The sequence below is a fragment of the Rattus norvegicus genome (genome assembly GCF_036323735.1).
Source record: "Rattus norvegicus strain BN/NHsdMcwi chromosome Y unlocalized genomic scaffold, GRCr8 chrY_unlocalized_1, whole genome shotgun sequence".
Lineage (NCBI taxonomy): Eukaryota > Metazoa > Chordata > Mammalia > Rodentia > Muridae > Rattus > Rattus norvegicus.
The window spans coordinates 851,146-862,385 of record NW_026947367.1 but is presented as its reverse complement, the minus strand read 5'-3'; the positions used below and the strand labels follow the sequence as shown (position 1 = coordinate 862,385).

General features: G+C 41.0%; 1 long non-coding RNA gene across 1 annotated transcript; it reads left to right on the top strand.

The window, feature by feature from the left end:
* The first annotated feature begins 73 nt into the window (after window positions 1-73).
* Window positions 74-10,161, top strand: LOC134484549 (uncharacterized). Its single transcript, XR_010061993.1, has 3 exons — window positions 74-154; window positions 1,805-1,926; window positions 7,699-10,161. It is a non-coding gene; the product is annotated as an uncharacterized LOC134484549 (long non-coding RNA).
* Window positions 10,162-11,240: the final 1,079 nt, after the last annotated feature.

The following is an 11,240-nucleotide window of genomic DNA, read 5'->3' as shown; positions in this document are numbered from 1 at the left end:
CAGAACACTTGTGACATCACAGAAGAAGCTAGTGTTCTCCAAGTAACATGAGAGTTTTCAGGGTTGGCCTAATGATGATGTCACTGAAAACTGTCATGGCCTATGTGCTGAACTCTTTCCTTACATTGAAAAGATTCAAGTTTGCACTTTCCAGGTATGTCTCCTGTGACTCCTTTATATGCTCCTTCTCTCTAAACCTACAGACTTGTCTGTGTTTCACTAGTGGTTACATGCTGTGGGGCTTGGCATGGGTGAAAAAGATTTAGGAACATGGAGTGTAGGAGATTCTTCTAGATAATATTTTTATTCCCAGGTACATTCCTGTGACATACAGTTTAATTTTCTAGGTTTTTTCAGTTTCCCAATGGCCAGTATTTTCCCTACCGTCATATAATTGACTGAGTATTGTATTTCAATTACTTATTGAAAATTCCTTGATACGGGACTTTATAAATATTTCTCAGTGTACTCAAAAATTCTGTTTCGAATACCATTTTCTGGAATGATATGGTCACAAATGTTGCCCAGCTACAGAGTAAGTATATTAGTGTAAATTCTGTGTACCTACTTCAAATGGTAATCTCCCAAATTCTTATTTTATCAAAAAATTACGAGACATCAGGAGAGCAAAGGACAACATGGACTATTGAATTCTGTTTCTTGTCCCATTTGATATCAGTACTACACTATCTAGCTTCCAGTGTTCCCATGGCCAGACTTCAGGGTTTAGGATGATTTACCATGATTCTTTCTTCAGGTAAATGTAAGATACTGGATGATGTGCAGGGAAAAGATTGACTTAAGGACCAGTTAAACGTCTACTTCAGGTTTGGGGATTTAGCTCAATGGAGAATGCTTGCTTAGCAAGAACAAGTCCCTGGGTTCGGTCCCCAACTCCGAATAAAAGAGAAAAAATAAAGTCTACTTCAATACGTTCATAAAAACAGCGGGTGTCTCTTTGAAATTGTCATTTTTGAATTCTATATTCTTGACATAGTTGGTCAGAATCCATGTTAATATTCCAATTAACTTCATTGGTGTAAGAGCCACCAAAAGTATATATGTATACATCAGACAAAAAAAAAAAAAGAAAAAAAAAACTAGATAAGATTAATGAAAGTAGGAAGTGCATTCTGCAAGGAACTGGATATAGATATTTACTGAGAGACACAAGAAGTGAATGCTGGTAGCACACCAGTAACCTGAAAACAGACTTTTTGTTAAATTTTGAGAAAGGATTAGAAGAGTTGAAGTTGCTTTAAACCCCATAAGAACAATGATGTTAGTGAACCAGAGCTTTTTATACTAGACCAATATACAGAGAAAGTACATGGACTGACCTATGACTACAAATCCATATGTTTCAGAGGTTGGCCTTTTTGGTCAACATAGTAAAGAGAAGCCCTTGTCCTCCCTAGTTTGTCTCCCAGTTCAAGGGAATGTCATGCAGCACAAAGGCTTATTAGGGAAGAAGAAATGGAACTTGTAGGAAACTGGGAAAGGAAATAATATTTTAAATGTATATATAGAAACATCTAGTTAAAAAGCAATAAATTTTGCTTAAATATAAAAAAAATGAATGATATAATAGAAAAGAAACCTGCAAAGTGATCACAAATATTGATTTGGAAATCTGAAGTGGTAGAGTAATACTAGTGGAAAGACTGAGTTATTGAAGTCTCAACTAGAAACACTTCTCTCTAGCAAATATCAGTGTCAGACAAACTGCACTATATTTATCCAAAGCATGGAGGAGTTTACCTTGAATTAGGGACACAATACTTGTTTTTCCTTTCTTCTTCAGGACCTTTTCTTCTTGAGAAAAAGAGTAAAAGTCATGACCTCTCAGGAAAAAAACTGTGCCCTTCCCAACACTTGGCTTTTGGAGTTAAGAAATGAATGATATAAACCTTTTGATAAGAAAAGGTAAGTCCAGATGCTTCTGAGAGACTCACAGTTCCTTATTCCCTTATGTACAAGGATCATATCATGGTTACTCTTCAGCGATAACACTCAACTCCTACCAAAGAATCACTGAGCTTTTCAAAGGTCCACATATTTCTTGTTTTTTTATTCCAAGATAGAAGGCCAGCATTCTTCTCTCCATTTCCAATCTCTTCATCCTCTTTGTTATCACTCCCCAATTTCTCTGAATTAGATGCCAAATAGTAAGCACTTTCTAAGTATGTCTCCTGTGACACAGTGGAAACCTTTATGTACTCCATCTCTCTAAAGCAAGAGACTTCTCTCTGCTTCACTATTTGTTTCATGATCTGAATGGTGAAAGTTGTTCAGGGGTTTGGCATGGGTAGTAAAGTTATAGGAACATGGCGTGTAGGAGATTCTTCTAGAGAATATTTTTATTATGTATGTCATAGGTTTTTTCCTGTTACATACAGTTCAATTTTCTAGGTTTTCTCTGTTTCACAATTTCTAGTATTTTTCCTACAGACCTTTAATTGAATGAATATTGTATTTCCATTTCTTATTGTAAATTCCTTGAAACGCGACTGTAGGCAGCTGCAACGTGCCAGGACTCAAAGATAGCGCTGGTTTCTGCCTTCCACCTTCCCAACTGTGAGCTCTCCTTTTAGTAAACTAGTCTTTATTTGGCTACAACTGCCTGGCCTCCTAGCTTCCGCATAGTGACAGCCTATCTTCATGACGCACGTGGCTCGATAGGATTGGCCAGCGCTAGCTATTTAAGTGTGGTTCGAGGGTTCCCTGGGGTCAGAAGATTGTATCAAGTTTCCTGACTGTCCTCCTCAGCCTCGCCAGCAAGAAAACACACAGGGACATACGGATCCTTGCTACAGCTAAACGTTTATTGAATCTTAAGGAGAGTCACCGCGCGCCGGCATGGCACGGCTTATATACACCCTAGCATGGCGCATCCACACCTGATTGGTTGTTTACCCATGATCTCACTAGGCACAGCCCGTAGTCGGCAAAGACCTGGCACGAAGGCACTTTTGCACATGCGCACACAGTTAACCTCCTGAAAGGAAGTCGGCTGGCGTGGTGGAGGCCAGCGCCATCTTGTAATGGCGAAAGCTATCCTGGCCTTCCATGTGAGGCGCAGTGGAAACCAGCGCCATCTAGTGGTGGCGAATGTTAAAGCAGCCCTCTACATCTCCCCCTTATTATTTTATTTATAAAGATCATGATCACCCTATCACGTGTTATGAGGAAACCTCAGCAATGTGGAAGGGTTGATCAAAGAATCATTGAGTCTCTCTCATGCCAGTGTAATGGATCCACAGATCCATGGGGTGCAAGAGCAGAGAACTCAGATACCGACTAATTTTTGAAGATAGATAACCAAATTTTAAGGGAGGCCCCTTGTTCAATGGCCACAAGTGCCTGAGTGATAACGGCCTTGTCACTTTTCTGTTGAGATCTGACTTTGTAAACCAACCATAGCATGAACACTAATCCACAGCATAGGGCTGCACCAAACAGAGCCACTCCCGATAAGTAGTGGGAACCTCATTTGGTCCTCCTCAGATGTTACCAACAAGGGCCATAGTCAAGCCGCTCCTATAATAAAATTTAGAATTCCCAATTGTTAGCAACAACTCCAGAAAGTTCACCCACTGTGCTTGTCTAACAATAGATTGGGGGAGGATAACTCCAGACACTGCAGACACAATGTTTGTAGTAGTAAATGGCTGCTACAATAGCAGCGAAAGTGTCAAGGTCTTTTCCAGGTCAGTTCAGGATTTTTGGAACAACCAGCAGGCAATGGAACCATTTCTGAGTTCTGTACAACCAGGGCAGAGTTCCCCAGTCCAAAGCAGCTTTACGCAGGTGGGAATCCTGTGAAGCCACAGTCTGCCACCAGGGGAAGGAGGGGGGCAGCAATGGCTGGAGTCCAGTCTTCTCCAGAAAGCAGCAGTTCACAGAGGGTCAGAGAACAGGCCATAGTGGGACGGGACACACGCAGCGGTAACACTGACTGTAGCAACGGCAAAATCTCTGTGATGACAAAAGATGAGGGGGGAATCTTCCATCTTCTTCTTAAGGGCACAGGAATGACTTCAGGGACCAAAACCAGGAGAGCTGAATCTTCATGCTCCCAGGATCAGCAAGTCTCACCATCCACTCAGGCAGCTGGCACACTCTGTAGCATCCTGTAGAAAAAAACACAAAGATTCCCTCTTCCCCATATAAAATATCTGGATAGGATCATGTCAATACGTGGATCTTTCTATTTCACCTAGGAAGAAGTATGCCTAGTTGTAGGGTGCCATAAACTTTGGCATCCAAATTTTAAAATTGAAATAAAAGGATCATTATTTAGCACACAGGGATAACTCCCCCTATTTAATTATTAAGATATAGTAAAGATATTATTTATTAAGGTAAGTCCTTGAGGATTAAATTGAGGACACCGAGCACTTGTATTTATAAATTGACTTGTATACCAAATTATTGTCTCTAGCATTATTGTTTTGGATATATAAAGAATGAGATTTTTTTGACTAATTGTTCTTTTGTAAGGCCTATAATCTGTCTGGTATCATTGCCCTCCCTTGCTAAAGTGTCCAGGCAATACAGTTTGAGTATTTAAATGGTCTATTAAGGAACAGTACTTAGTGCTCTTAACCACTAAGCCATTTCTCTAGCACCTCACAAACTTTATTTATCTAAAAATAAGCATTATTTAGAAATGTCATATCCTGTAAATATTGTCTAGATTTAGTCATACTAGAAATCCCTGAGCTGGCAGGGCAAGGCTGGGAATTTAAAGTAAGCAAATGAAGGCTTTTTCTTTTCATATCAACTCTATTACCATTTTCAAAGAGCTGGGTCTATGGTTTTGTTTAGTTGTCTGAGCCAGAGCACTGAAAGGACAGTGAGTTGTCAGACATTCACACTGAAATCTTCACTCACTGATTTTATGTAGAAAACTTGTCTATAGTAAAGCTTTAAGTAATTGAAATCAATTGTAAACCACAAGCCACACATTGGCTATCAGTATGTGAATTGAAAGCTTGATTTTAAAAACAGTGGCTAAACCACAGAATTTAATAATCTGTGTTGAAGCAATAGAAACTCTCAAAAGAATAAACAAGTGACCCAATCATGCATGTAGCCTTTTCATTAGATGAACCACCTATAAATATACTAAGTGCATTTTCTATGGATTGCATGTACAAATTTACAGTAAGTACAAAAGCATGTAAATAGTAAAATTATCAATTTTGCTGGAAAAATTTGTATATGTAATAGGCTAAATATCAGTATTTTGTAATAACCTATTAACTGTTGTTTGGAATAAGATATGTTTTTCCAAGTTTCCTTTTGAAATACTTCCAGGACTCTAGCCTACAATTCTGTATTAACACAACTTAAGCTTTATATCCAATGACAAAGACCTAAGTCCTCTGGCAAGGTGAGGTACTTAGCCAATTAACATAGCCCTAGAAGTTTAAAATTAGTTTCAAATATTCTTTTTTGGAGTAGTGCAACAGCTACTCCCCAAATATTAAAGCTCACTTTGAAAGCAGAAGTTTGTAGTAAAAATTTCCATATACACTGAAATATTTAAAGTTCTAAATTATTACATTGAAGAAGCAACAAAATTACATAATATAAGGCTGTTAACTATTCCTAATGATATCACTTTATGGGCTCTCTAAAATTATAAGCAAGCTCACGAAATGAAGACTCACAATCGCCAGGACGTAAAAAATTGCATAAAAACAATCCTCTAAATCTGTCTTGAAATGGCAGTTGGAATAAGGTATCTGGCTGTAATGCTCTCACAAGTTCTAAAACCTCATCAATCCTTTGTAAATCCTATAACAATCTCTACCTGTTTGATTTTTCCTCAATTATGAATAAGTTTGAGTTAGTCCATGTAACACTGACAATGCTTAATCAAATCCTTAAGTTCTATTTGTGTCACCAGAGCACAGCCACAATTTTGGAAAGTCACCTGAGTTCTGAGTACTGACTAGGCAGCTATTCTTGGGACAGGGGAGTTAGCATCAAAATACAGAGAGCTTCAGGGCAAACCACAACTTTGGAAAGCAAAACTCGACCTCCAACAATCTAGTACAAAGTTTGACTGCCTATTCCTATATGTGAACACACGATGGTGTAGTCTCTAATACCTCAACAAGGAGACATTGTCCTAAATTTTTTTAGAAGACTGGTTTCTCGAATAAGAATCCAATAAAAATATCTCATTTTAGATATGTTTCCTGAGGCTGGCTCATGCCGCATATTGTCAAGAATGACTCCATACAAATTACCAACTTAATGTCAACTTTTTGTTACCAATATTGTACCTTTTTTAACCATATCCAATAACTTAAAAGCCAATAGTCCATAACCATTGCAAGTAGACCATGTTTATACATTGAAAAACAATCAGAAGCAAATTGACGTGGCTATACATATCTTTAATATTTAGACCAAACACCATATTAACCTTTTTACCTATTATTTTAGAGAAGCACCTTGTCACGTGTTGAGTCTAATGATCACAGTCAAAGTTTTTTCAAAGATTAACAGCCATCAGTTTTGTACCAAAGAGGCTGAGGAGCTGTTGACGCCTTTAAGATAAGCTAGTATAAACATTTAGCCACCCCCTGGGGATCATGCTTCAGAGGACTTAGGCTTCTAGCTACAGACCTAGGCTCTAAAACCTAATTGAAACTGCTTTTTATTTTTTGTTCTCTTTTTTAAGAGAGTTAAAACCAAGTCAAGGTGTGAACGACCAGCAGATAAAGTTTTTACCATTTTTTCTTTTGAACATGAAACATAAAACATTTAACCAACGAGAAGCAAGAAGCACAGACGCAAACTGACAGACATGGGGATAGCTTGGTGCACCAATGGCAGACAATAGACAAAGAGGGAAAAAAAAACAGATGGTGTCAGCAGAGAGGTAGGATTTTCTCTTTCCCACCACTTTTACACTGTCTATCCATTCAAGTGTAGTTGTTATGGTCAATGGATTGTCTCAATTCCTGGACTAGTCCATCAACCTGTTAAACCCAATTTCTGTCTGATACTGAGATATATTATCTGTGCAGCACAACTGACATTCGCCAATGGTATGGAAGTGAAAAACAGTCCTGAATATTTTTACTCACAACCCAATTACATTAACTCCATCGAGCTGTGTATGGGCATTGAGATGTCCTTTTGTTTGATTCTCTGAATAAATTTTTCATGTGGTCTACCTCTATCAAATCTGATCAGTATGACTCTGTGAAGCTCTTCTTCATAGCGAGGTGTCTCATCTTCTAAATCCTCTTCCTCAGAGGAGCTAAGCTCGTCTGTCTATGAGCTATCAAGCTCTGAAGTCTTTAAATCCTTTACCGGATAAAGACTTCTCCTTTTCAAGACCTTTTTCTCCCTTCTCTGTATTATCTGTCCTGGGGCATTTTTCCCCACTCTCTCACCTCTGCAGAGGGGACTGTCTGGTTGTCTTTCCTTGAGCTCTTTAATTTTTCTTCCCATCCGGTTTCTGTCATGCTGCCTTGCCCCTCACCCAACGCTCTCCGCTTTGCTGTTACAGCTGGGCGGCTCCCATGCGACCTCTGATGCCATCTGGCAGTAACTAGAAACTCAAAGGCCAATACAGAAAGCCCGAGAGCTGCCAAAATAATACTAGAGGCTTCTGCCGCATCTAGCAAGGGAGTGAGGTGGAATAGATCATGGCTAAACATTGTCTTTCAGGTCCTTTCCGCGGCTTGTAGCTTCTGGACCCTTTCCGTGAACGGAGGCTCTCCTCGGCTCCAGCGATGGTGAGGTTTTTGTCCCAGGTTTCAGCAGCAAATATCCCACGTGCCCTTGCCAGCAAGAAAACTCGCAGGGACATACGGATCCTTGCTACAGCTAAACTTTTTTTGAATCTTACGGAGAGGCGCTGTGCACCAGCATGGCACGGCTTATATACACCCCAGCATGGCGCATCCACACCTGATTGGTTGCTTACCTACAATCTCACTAGGCACGCCCCGCAGTGGTCAAAGACCTGGCACGAAGGCATTCTTGCACATGTGCACACAGTTAACTTCCTGAAAGGAAGTCGGCTGGCGCAATGGAGGCCAGTGCCATCTTGTAATGGCGAAAGCTATCCTGGCCTTCCACATGGGGCTCAGTGGAAGCCAGCGCCATCTAGTGGTGGCAATTATTATAGCGGTCCTCTACACCTGAGTAAAACTGCTTGAAGAAGATCTTCACTATTCGTGTCTTCCTTGTTAGTCGAGGTTGGCCGCAGCAAGTGGTGGTCTGTACAGGGACCTCCTGAAATCAGAACTTCTTGCAGTCAGGGCAGCGCTGGAAAGTTCCCAAGGAATGTGGGACCATAAGGACTGTGGGAAATAAGTGGCTATAAATTCTCAGGGTAGTTAACAAGAAAGTTCTCGGTAGCAGCAAACCGAAATTAGGAAGATGCTTGGAGAATTAAGCCAGCATAGAAAGTTTTTGTCATGGGGATCTCACAGTCTCATGCAATTTTTCTGGCTCTTCAAGAGCTATTTGAGCATAAGAAACTAAAAATAAAAAGGAGTGCCATAGGGAGATTTTTGAATGAATGTGAAGTCATTGCCCCTGGTTCATAGTCTCTGGTAATCTTACTGTGGCAAGTTGGGAAAAAGTAGGGAAAGACCTTGATTTTGCCTGGGAACAGGGGACTCTCAGACCTGGGATCCATCCACTGTGGTGCTTAGCAAGTAGTTGCCTTGACGATCAAAAAGGTTGTCAGACAACTATAGAGAAGGGGCAAGGTGCCCTAGAAATGCTTCAAATGAAGAGGTCAGAAAAGCAGGGAAGCACAAAGGAGACAGACTCGTTAAAGACAGATACAGAGGAAGAAACAGACAAAACAGATTCAGAAGAAGAGTTACAAGAGTTGACAGATCAAATGTGGAAACAGTCTCTAAGGAATAGAGAGAAGAAGAAAAGAAAAAAGCCTAAAATGGCGGAGTAACTTCCTGGGCAGTTCTCCTCCGCTTCTCCTCCCTAAAATGTTGTAGAAGGAGGAAGTAGAGTTTTGGGTAGTACATTCTGCCCAGAAGTCTGGAAGCCAGTCCACACAGAACTGCATCTATCCTATCCTGTTTATGCCGATGCTAATCAACAAAGGTATCATGAGCCTTTAGACTTTAAGGTGATCAAGACCCTGATGGAATCAGTCGGGACATATGGCATTATGGCCTCATTTACCATAGCTCAGGTTGAGGTCTTACACAGATTTTGCATGACTTCTAGTCATTAGACTAACCTTGCTTGGGCCTGTCTTTGTCTGGGACAGTATTTGGACTGGAGAGCTTTTCTTATTGAGTTTGTCAAAGAACAGGCTGCCGCTAACTTAGAAGTGGGGGGTGGCCAAGCTGCCTGGGATAGATATATGCTGCTGGGTTAGAAATGCTTTGCCAATGCTCAGACAGTGTATCCAGTACAGGTTTACCAGCAGATTAATGAAGTTGAAACCAAGGCATGGAAATCCTTAAATAATAAGGGAGAAGTGAATGGAAACCTCATCAAGATCCTTCAAGGACATATGGAGCCATTCTCTGACTTTGTAGCCTAATTAGTGGTAGCAGCAGGGAGAGTCTTTGGCGACCCCAATATGATTATGCCCTTAATTAAACACTTGGCCTATGAGCTTTGCACAAAGGAATGTCGAGCTGCTATCATTCCTTACAAGAATAAGGGACTTGGAGCTTGGATGAACGTCTGTAGAGAAATAGGGGGACCTTTGATTAATGTTGGACTTGCGGCTGCTGTTACGCAGATGAATCAGAGAAAAGGAGGAAGCTCAGGAGCATATGTTAAGTGTGATCAACAGGGGCACCTAAAAAGGCAATTACAGAAAGGAGAAGTCTATTCAGTACAGTAAGTGGCCAATGCCCAAGGCAACAAGGGCTGTGTCCCAATTGCAAAAATGCGAACTATTGGGCTCTTGAGTGCCACTCGGTAAAAGAAATCAATGTGCAGCCTCTTAGCTTGGGTTTTGGTGGAGCATGTCCAAAAAATGGACAGTGGTGCCCATTACCCCAGGTCCCACAAATATATGGGCCAGTCGAGAATCAGGATGTAGAATAGAGTCACAAGAGATGGCCGTCCCTTCGAAATCTGAGGGGCCAAGGAGAGCCACTAAGGGCTCCATAGGACTGGACATCTGCTCCACCACCAGACCCGTACTAACTCCTTGGATGGGGTTCCAGTTGATAGAAACTGATTTTAAAGGACCCCTTGAACATGGCACTGTAGGGTTGCTTATAGGGAGACAACTTCAAATTTAAAAGGACTACACGTCCATCCAGGAGTTATTGACCCAGATTATACCGGGGTAGTCAAGATCAAGGTAGAATCAACAAAAGGGATTACTGCCATTTCCCCTGGGGACAGAATAGCCCAAATATTACTTTTTCCTAGCCTTCATGAAAGATTTGTAGCCCAGTCTAGAGGGAGAGGAGAGAATGGTTTCAGTTCCACAGGCTCCAACCTGACATTTTTAGCCTTGGGTTTAAACCAACGCACAGTAATGGAGCTAAGGTTAGATGGTAAAAGGATCCTAGGACTATTGGATACAGGGGCCAATAGAAGTATAACAGCTAAGAAAGATTGGCCCTCTAGATGACCAGTACAGGCCTCATCTCAAACTTTACAAGGTCTCGTTTATGCAACAGATCCTGATATTAGTGCAAGAAAACTGAGTTGGAGAGATCAGGAAGGGCATTCAGGAGTTATGCAACCCTATGTGTTGCATTTGCCCATTTCCCATTGGGGGAGAGATTTGCTAAAAAATATGGGTTTCAAATTGACCACTGAGTATTCTGAAACTTCACTAAAGATTATGAAACATATGGGCTATTTTCCCAAAAAGGAATAGGGAAATATCTGCAGGGTAGGACTAGCCATATAACTGCCCAAAAGAGAGAAAGGAATCAGGACCTGGGTTTTTCCTTGGGGCCACTGGGAAAGGGTTCCCATTACCTGGAAAACAGGAGAGCCAGTGTGGGTTCCTCAGTGGCTGCTTTCTTCTGAGAAGCTTGCCACAGGTAAAGCTGACTACGAAGCATATAGAACCATCAGTATCACCTTGGAATACCCCAATGTTTGTGATTAAAAAGAAGTCAGGGAAATGGAGACTGTTGCATCATTTACAAGTTATTAATCAACAGATGCAAATCATGGGCCCAGTGCAATGCGGGCTTCCTCTTTTATCCTGTGCACCATCCTGTTGGCCTGTTGTAGTGTTTTATATGAAA